Source organism: Myotis davidii, unplaced genomic scaffold (assembly GCF_000327345.1).
Source record: "Myotis davidii unplaced genomic scaffold, ASM32734v1 scaffold168, whole genome shotgun sequence".
NCBI lineage: Eukaryota > Metazoa > Chordata > Mammalia > Chiroptera > Vespertilionidae > Myotis > Myotis davidii.
The window spans coordinates 9,084,360-9,092,650 of NW_006383016.1; the positions used below are offsets into that span (position 1 = coordinate 9,084,360).

The following is an 8,291-nucleotide window of genomic DNA, read 5'->3' on the forward strand; positions in this document are numbered from 1 at the left end:
GTGTGTCATAGTTACCAGTCATTTCCAGTCTTTCTGCTGTTAGGATCAATTTGCATATTACCCTTTTATTATATAGGATAGAGGCCTGGTACATGGGTGGGGGATGACTGGTTTGCCCTGAAGTGTTCCCGGATCAGGATGGGGGTCTCGCTGGGATGCCTGGCCAGCCTGGGTGAGGGGCTGAGGGCTGTTTTCAGGCTTGCCACACCCCCTGCAGGGTGGGGAGTCCTGCTGGGGTACCTGGCCAGCCTGGGTAAGGGGCTGATGGCTGTTTGCAGGCTGGCCACACCCCCTTCAGGGTGGTCCTGCTGGGGCTCCTTGCCAGTCTGGGAGAGGGGCTGATGGCTATTTGCAGGCTGGCCACAGAACCCCAGCCATCCAAGCTCCCTGTGGAGGCAGCTGGAAGCAGGTATCTGGGATTTATTTATCTTCTATAATTGAAACTTTGTTGCCTTGAATGGATGCCACAGCCAGCCAGGGCAGGCGGGAAGCTTGGCTTCCTCCATCGCCAGGGCAACCAAGCCTCCTGCTTGCTCTAGCTCCATGGCTGCCAGCCGCCATCTTGGTTGGGTTAATTTGCATATAATCGCTCTGATTGGCTGGTGGGTGTGGCTTGGGGTATAGTGGAGGTGCAGTCAATTTGGATATTTCCCTTTTATTAGATTAGATGGATGCTTCAATTCGGTCGCTTAGGCTTTTATATATATAGTTCTCATCAGTGAGGATGACTTTGGTATCAGAAAACTATTAAATAAACTAGCATTGTGAGTTGACATTTTTCTCCATGTTTTTTATTCCTGAGTGGTTCCCAACCTGATTAAGAACAAATGACAGGCTGGTCTCCCACTGTACTGTTCTCAGCCTTTGTAACATAAAAGTTGGGTGTGTGCTTAATTTAGAATAAAGTCAGGTTAAAATCGGGTGAAGTCTAGCAATGCTACAAAGTGGCACTACTTGATATACCCCAGAAGACTTTGTATACTAATCCAGTAAAACCTGGCAATGAAGGTTGCTTGTACAGACCACTTACAAGTAGGTTTGTCTGGAGGAAAATTAGCCAGACGATGATGGTGGGTTGTTGGATGGATAGATGGATGGACACATTCTATATCTGATGACAGCACATACAGAAATAAAGGCATTCACTAAGAAAACTCAGAAAAAATAATAAAATAATCCACAGTTCTTCAAATATGTTTTTAAAGTAGGAACAAAATTAACTACATGCTTGAAGTCCAAAAATTTAGACATTTGTAGTTTTATTTTTTTAATGGTGTATTGGAAATGGGATAATAATTTTAGTTTTAGATATGTTAAATTAGGATATGGCAGGAGATCTAAGAGAAGAACAACTGAAATTATAAATTACAATATTCATTAGAGGTTGGGACTAGACACCAAGATTTGGGGATCATCAACATGGATGTGATCATTCAGGCCATCAACATCGATAAATGTGTTGAAAGAAAACAGTGAGAAAACCAGTGAGCAGGAAAGAGACGGAAGGATGAAGTGTAATTGGAGGGGTGGTCAGGATGTTTATTGTTTAGAATTATAGAATTCAAGTGATGAAGGAAGGGCAATAGCCAAACCTGTTTAATTTAATGACAAAGAAATCAAGGAGAAAATTAAGAAAAGACATTTAAATTTGTCTAGCAGAGAAGTCCCTGACACTCAGAATATTGGCTTATGGAAAACAGTCAAAAAAGCAAATTAAGGGGTGAGAGGTAAAGCTGGTAAAACATATAGGAGTCATTTAAGGACATAGGGGAAAGAAGGAAGGAAAGTAGTATAATAGCAGGAAATGTTAGGGGCATTAGGTTAACAAAATAAAGGGGCACTGATATAATAAAGAAGAATCTAATCTTCCTGAATTCTGAACTACTCCATCATAGCAAATTAGTAGCCTTGGGAGGCTCATTAACTCCACTAGGGAACTGGGGTATTGTTCCCTACATTGTAGTTGCAGCGCCTGACAAAGCATAGAGGCTATTATTCATAGCTTTCGGAAAAGCACTTCCTATCACATTGGAGAGACTCCCTAGGAAATAACGATGCCATTATAAGAAACAGAAGCAGCAGTGTCTGATTTTCTAGAAGAACACCATATTTGAAGATAACTGCAAATCCTTTAGCAAAAAGTTAATCTGCCAATATCAGATTTTAAATTGCTATGCCATTCCTGTCTCATCTCTACGTCTCAGTTTCTTCAACTGTAAAATAAAGAGCTTGAAGTGTATGATTAAAAGAAAACTTTTAGCTTTCAAAATCTATGTTCCCTGATTCTTTTCCTTCTCAGACACTATCACCTGTAAAGAACAAAAAGGTATCCATAATACAAAATTCACCAATGTAATTAAAAATAAACAAAAGAAGCTTCTCTCTTTTTTTTCTCTTCCTCCTCCTTTCCATTTTCCTTCATTTCACCTCCTTTAGTTAAAAAAAATGCATCTTAAAAACTTCATGCATTATGGATTTTATGAATGTTAAAAGGTATGAAAATTTCTTCCAAGCAGTCACTGATTGTTTAGATATGTTTTACCTATCATGTAGCTCCTAGGATTCTTGTAAATAGCATTATTATTAGCCATAATATCAGAGAAGTAGTAAAGTTATTACTACTTCAGAGAAGTTATCAGAGAAGAGTCAGTTATTACCTACAGGAGTAGTTACCTACAAGAGCTAAAAATCTAATGTGGGATGCAAATGGCCATATTTATAACAACTTTCACACAGATGCTAATTCACAGCTTAAAATGTGCTTTCACCATTACTCTCATTTGACCCTAACAGCTGCCCTGTAACGTAAGCATGATCCCTCTGTAACGAACTCATAGGGACTGTGGGACAAGAGAGAGGCAGCAGGTGACCTTGGCCTGCACCTCTGGGAGGCCCTAGAGCCAGCACACCAGATGGACAGCTTTAGACCATCCCCAAACACCAACCACTTCCACCAGGGACACACTCAAGGGGCAGATTCAGTGGGCACCAGAGCCCTAATGAAGCCCTGCTCTGTGGGGTGGGCCCCTGTACAGGTGATCCCCCGAGGTGGTCAGCGGTGGCAGCCAGTCCTCACAGCTGATGGGCTTCTAGTAAGGCCTCAGATGAGTTTCACTAGTGATGGGGAAATCCCAACTGATAGATGTTGAGAACTGGAACTGGACAAGACAGTGTGAATTTCTCTTTCAGGAACATTAACTTCACGCTATGACTTGTAGAGCATCAAAGGGCCTCATAGTTCTCTGTTGTAAAGCATGTCTCACCCTGATGGTTTTCTTAATAACTTCAGAAAAATTTGTTAGTGGGACTGAGACCAACAACGAAGCTAAAATCTCTCAAACTGAAAGGGAATTGAGGGGGAGTTTTTTGTTTTTTTTATTGGCTCCAGACATTGTGCCCCAAGAGAGCTGTGTCATTATCATAAACGTCTCTTATTTAGTTTTGGGGGTTTTGGGGGGGAGGAATGTTAGTATGTTAGTTTTCTATAGCTGAGTGTATCAAATTACCAAACTTTAATGGCTTAAACTATACAAATTTCATCTTATAGTTCTATAGGTTAGAAGTTCAACATGGGTTTCACTGGGCTAAACATCAAGGTGTTAGCAGGGCTGCATTCCTTTCTAGCAGGGGTGGGGAACCTTTTTTCTGCCAAGGACCATTTGGATATTTATAACATCATTTGTGGGCCATACAAAATTATAAATTAAATATTAGCCCGCTATATTTGGTCAAACATTTAATTACCTCACCTCTAATTCCATGGCAGGGTCAGACCAAATAATTTCTTGGGCCTTATATGGCCCACAGGCCCAATGTTCCCCATCCCTGTTTTCAAGGGAAGGATTTATTCCCTTGCCCTTTTCAGCTTTTAGAAGCTGCTTAGATTCTTTGGTTCATGGCCCACTTCTTCCACCATTAAAGCCAGCAATGGTGAGTCAAATCTTTTTTGAATAGCATCTTTCTGGCCATTATTCCATCATCATCATCATCTCTCTCTCTCTCTCTGACCATAGCCAGGAACGGTTCTCTGCTAAGGACTGGAATTAGATGGAGTCCACCAAGAATCCAGAATCCAAAATAATCTTCTTATCTTAAATTCAACTGAACAACCTTAATTCCATCTGCAACCTAATTCCCTTCTGCCATGTAACACAATAGGTTCACAGGTTCCAGGAATTAGAGCATGGACAGAGTTGGGAGACCATTGTTCTGTCTACAATGGTTGATTAAAAATAAGGAGCTAAGAATCAAGAAGACATAGGCATTAGAGTGAAAAAAATGGACCAGAAAAAAAATGGCGACAGGTTCTTGAGATCTTTCGTCAAAAGGAAAGCCGATAAAATGTTAAAGAAGAGGTGGGGAAGTTTCTCCCAAATAAGAGCACGTTTATTATTTATTTATTTATTTGTATTTTATGTAAGTTGAGTTCAGGAAGAAATAATATGTCTTACTTGTCCATATTCTTTGGTGCTTTTGTGTGTTTCATGGTGCAGTGTGGACTAGCTTGTTCCTGTCTTGATGCCCAGTCTGCTAAAGAATTGCTCTGGTGGGACAGTAAAGGTTGGCCTTAGCCATTTATGGGCTAGGTTATCAGCACTCCATACCCTTGAATGGGACAGATGTCTCCCCAATATTATGCACTGTAGAATGTTTTCGAAAGTCACCTCAACCATTGAGATTGAAGATCTTTCTACTCTCTGTGGGTGTGAAGTGTAGAGCTTAAGCTGTGGGAATATGTATGTTATAGACTAAAGCCATGGGCACAAATTGTGGCTTTGTGGGGAAGGTATCTTCAGAATGTGATGGCAGTTATGTCTGAGTACCTGGGTGGTAATGGCATCCCTCTAGTGGAGTACTAGAGTTAAAATGGGTAAAGCTGTATCTGAGGTGTGGATATGGCATAGTAGCCAGGGGCTGGGTCCCCTGCTCTGCCTGTTATCTTAGGTACTGGAGCAAATACTCATTCAGGTTTGCCGTGAAGGGGATTCTACCCCATTTTGATTGGCAGACCTACACTCAAAATCCCCCAGCCGGTGACACTGTGTGGGTCATAGGAATCAAAACTAAAGCAAGCCCTAGAACTGAAGAAGATTCCTGGAGGCCACTGGGCATGCTGAAGTTCGTGGCTTGATTGTAAGGAGGGTTACTGTTTCCAGGAAAAGAAATGGGGCGGAGAAAGCAGGAAACAACCATATACTCACTAACAGAAATACTTATAATTTCACAACCGATATGGCCATATCACCTAAACAGCAGCCCTGACTTTGGTTTAGCCAAATCCACGGGCAGTTTTTCTTTTCAGTTCTCAAAACCCAAAAGATACTCACATAATTCTCTCCCAGACAAAGAGGAACTTCCCATTATATCTATCCTTCCAAGGGATGCTACCGCTGGTGACTCTAAAAGAATTTGCTATTCTTATTGCACAGAGAATGATCCCTTTTCTCACTAAAGAGAAAAAATACATACATTTAATTTTTTTGTAGTGGTAAAGATCCTTCTATATCATGTTCATCTAAATATTTCATGAGGTTCTATTGGATTCAAATTGTATTTACCAGCTGATTCCAAACTCTCAAAACCTTCTAAAGACTGTAGCTTCAAAAAGTAGCATGGGGTAATATTACCATCCAGTTTTCAAAACTTTTATTTTAATTGCTATGACCATGTCTAGCATATTTATTTATGCTAAATTGACTGATATCCCCCCAAAGTTAAGTAATAGCTTGCAATTAAACTTGATTTCCCTATTTCAAAAATAACAATAACACTTACATCATTATTCATAGCTATTGTCATAGCTGCCAGTTGAAAAAATAGGAGAATATTGTGAAAATCAGTGACAAATTCCAAGAAGCCATTAGGAATTAGAGAAAAGACTGAGGAAAAGAGGAGTTGAATGAAAGTATAAGAAAGCATTTACAATGGCTTTCCTGTAAGTCCTTTGAAGTAAATTATTCATTCAGTAATAGATTTTTGTTGGGGCTACTAAAGCAGGCATCGTATTACATGCTGGAAATACAAACAGGACAGGCAAAGATTATTTTAAAAGATATTCGGTCACTTGATGAACAGTTATTGATGTAAGTGATAATAATAATGGTAGGAATGAAAAGGCTCAGCAGAGGAAATGACTAGTCAAGGTCTCGTGGATTTAATATTTGCACTATTTTACGCCCACATCCTCTTTCTAAAGCTATATAATCTTCTGCCATGGCTGGTGTATCAGTTATTAAGATTGAAATGTCTAGACTAGATTGACATTCTCAAGGTTCTTGGCAGAATGATTCACTTGGGTATGAAACCACATACCCCCAAAACAATCACACTTTGGAGTCCAAGGTGATATCTGGTACGTCTCGACATTTACAATTTTAGAAGTGAGTAACCACAGAATGGCAAGTTGCTCTACATGGTAATCTGATAAAAACCATCAAGGAAGAGGTAGAGAAATTAAAATGAGTTTATGTCTCTATCTTCTAGTTCAAACGTCCTTTCCCACTGGTATGACTAGTACTTGTAGTCAAAACAGTGTCTATCACTTTTTAAATGATTAAGTCACACAGTTGAATTTTTGGTTCACTGACTCTGAAGTTTGCAGTGTTTAACCTCAAATTTAAATTTTTTCCCCTGCCAAAAATATAGCTGTAGTTTAAGTGTTTAAAAACAACTGGAGTGGAACTACCAACTACTAAAATGAGTTCAGAAAAAATGAAAGATACATGACTATAAACACGCCTAAAATTTTTCTCACTATCAAAAAAACCTCAATAGGTAAATATAATCAAATACTATTAGGAAAATAAAAGGCATCCTTTTTAATTTCGCAGATAACACCAGGCAGTGTTCTATAAAAGGGTATGATATGAATTATACATGGTGGAACCAGCATCTTGGGAGGCAAATATTTGAATTAAAATCACCATTGTGAATTGAAGTGCCATAAAGAAAATACATAAACACAGTGGAGCTCAAAAAGGTATTTAAATGCTAGTGTATCTGGTACAGAAGTTTTACAAACCCAGTTAGCTTTTATCTAAGATGCAGAAATTAATATGAACAACTCAGTAAGTAAAAGTAAACATTATGTTTTTATAGCATCAGAAAACGAAGAAGTTGGTTACCCAGAAAAAAATAAATATAAGCATGGAAAAAATAATGAAAAGAGAAGGTGAGGAAAATATTATAATGATGTATATCATTATACATTGGTCTAAACCCATAGAAAGTACAATACCAAGAGTGAATTCTAATGTAAACTATGAACTTTGGGTGGTTATGATGTGTTAATGTAGGTTTAGCCTCAATAAAAAAATGTACCATCCTAGAGAGTGAGATATTAGGTTGATAAAGGGGAGAGGGGTAGGCATACGTGGAGGCAGAGGGGTTATATGGGAAATCTCTGTACTTCTTAAAAATTTTTTATAAACCTAAAACTGCTCTAAAATATAAAGTATTAAAAAAAGAAAGGGCATTAAAAGTTTAGAAATCAAACAAACTTCCGTGTTTTCTTAAGAAAAATGCCATAAAGCACAGAAGCACTATTAGAGAAAGACTAGCATTATACGAGACTATACTGGATGTAATATTTTGAGAAATATAATGTGCTTATGATTTTTTTCATTTCCTTGTGAATGGTTGTTTCCTCAGACACACTTGTGAATTTAGGGGAAATTAGGAGATTTGCAGTAGAAAGGCAAAGAAAAAAGAAAGATACTAGTATTCCCAAAGGCCCTAAGCAGGCAGACATTGGATTGAAAGCTAGACTTTGAAATGATGTTCTAAACGCTTATATTTTTCCCTTGAAAACTTTTAGAAACTGGCCTAGCAAGATTGATCACAGAGTTAAAAAAAAAAAATCTCTAGTCAGAAAGAAAGAGGAAGAAGGAAAGTCTTACCCTTTTGGTTCCAAGGGTTGATGGGAAGAGAGAGGGGTAGGTAGAGGAAGCCAGAAAGAAACTCATGTCTATGTCTCCCCTTTCCAGGCTGAAGTGCTACTGGGGAAAGGTGTGTGAAGGGATGAGATGCTCTCAAAAGTCTCCTGTCAATCTGGGCCCGACATAGCAGGTAAATGTGGTGCTGACCAGTGATTAGGCAGAGAGAACACCCGAGTTTGGCTTTCTTCTACATCTGCTTCCCGACTGTCATAAATAGGACCTACAGGTGTCTGTCTTTCCTAAGGGGGAATGCGGAAGAAAGTTGAGAGTTAGGCTGTGGGCTGCTCCGTGGAGCTCCCAGCCAAGGTTCAGTAGCTGTGTAATCTAGTGCCGAAGCTTACTGGGGGCTGAGTC

At 39.2% G+C, this 8,291-nt stretch overlaps 1 long non-coding RNA gene across 2 annotated transcripts in view; it reads left to right on the plus strand.

Moving 5' to 3' along the window:
* Positions 1-8,291, plus strand: part of LOC107181710 — a 25,949-nt gene that overhangs the window by 16,865 nt on the left and 793 nt on the right. For both annotated transcript variants that reach the window (XR_001512405.1, XR_001512404.1), the window contains one exon: positions 7,986-8,067. This is a non-coding gene — a long non-coding RNA (uncharacterized LOC107181710). The remainder of the gene's footprint in view (positions 1-7,985; positions 8,068-8,291) is intronic.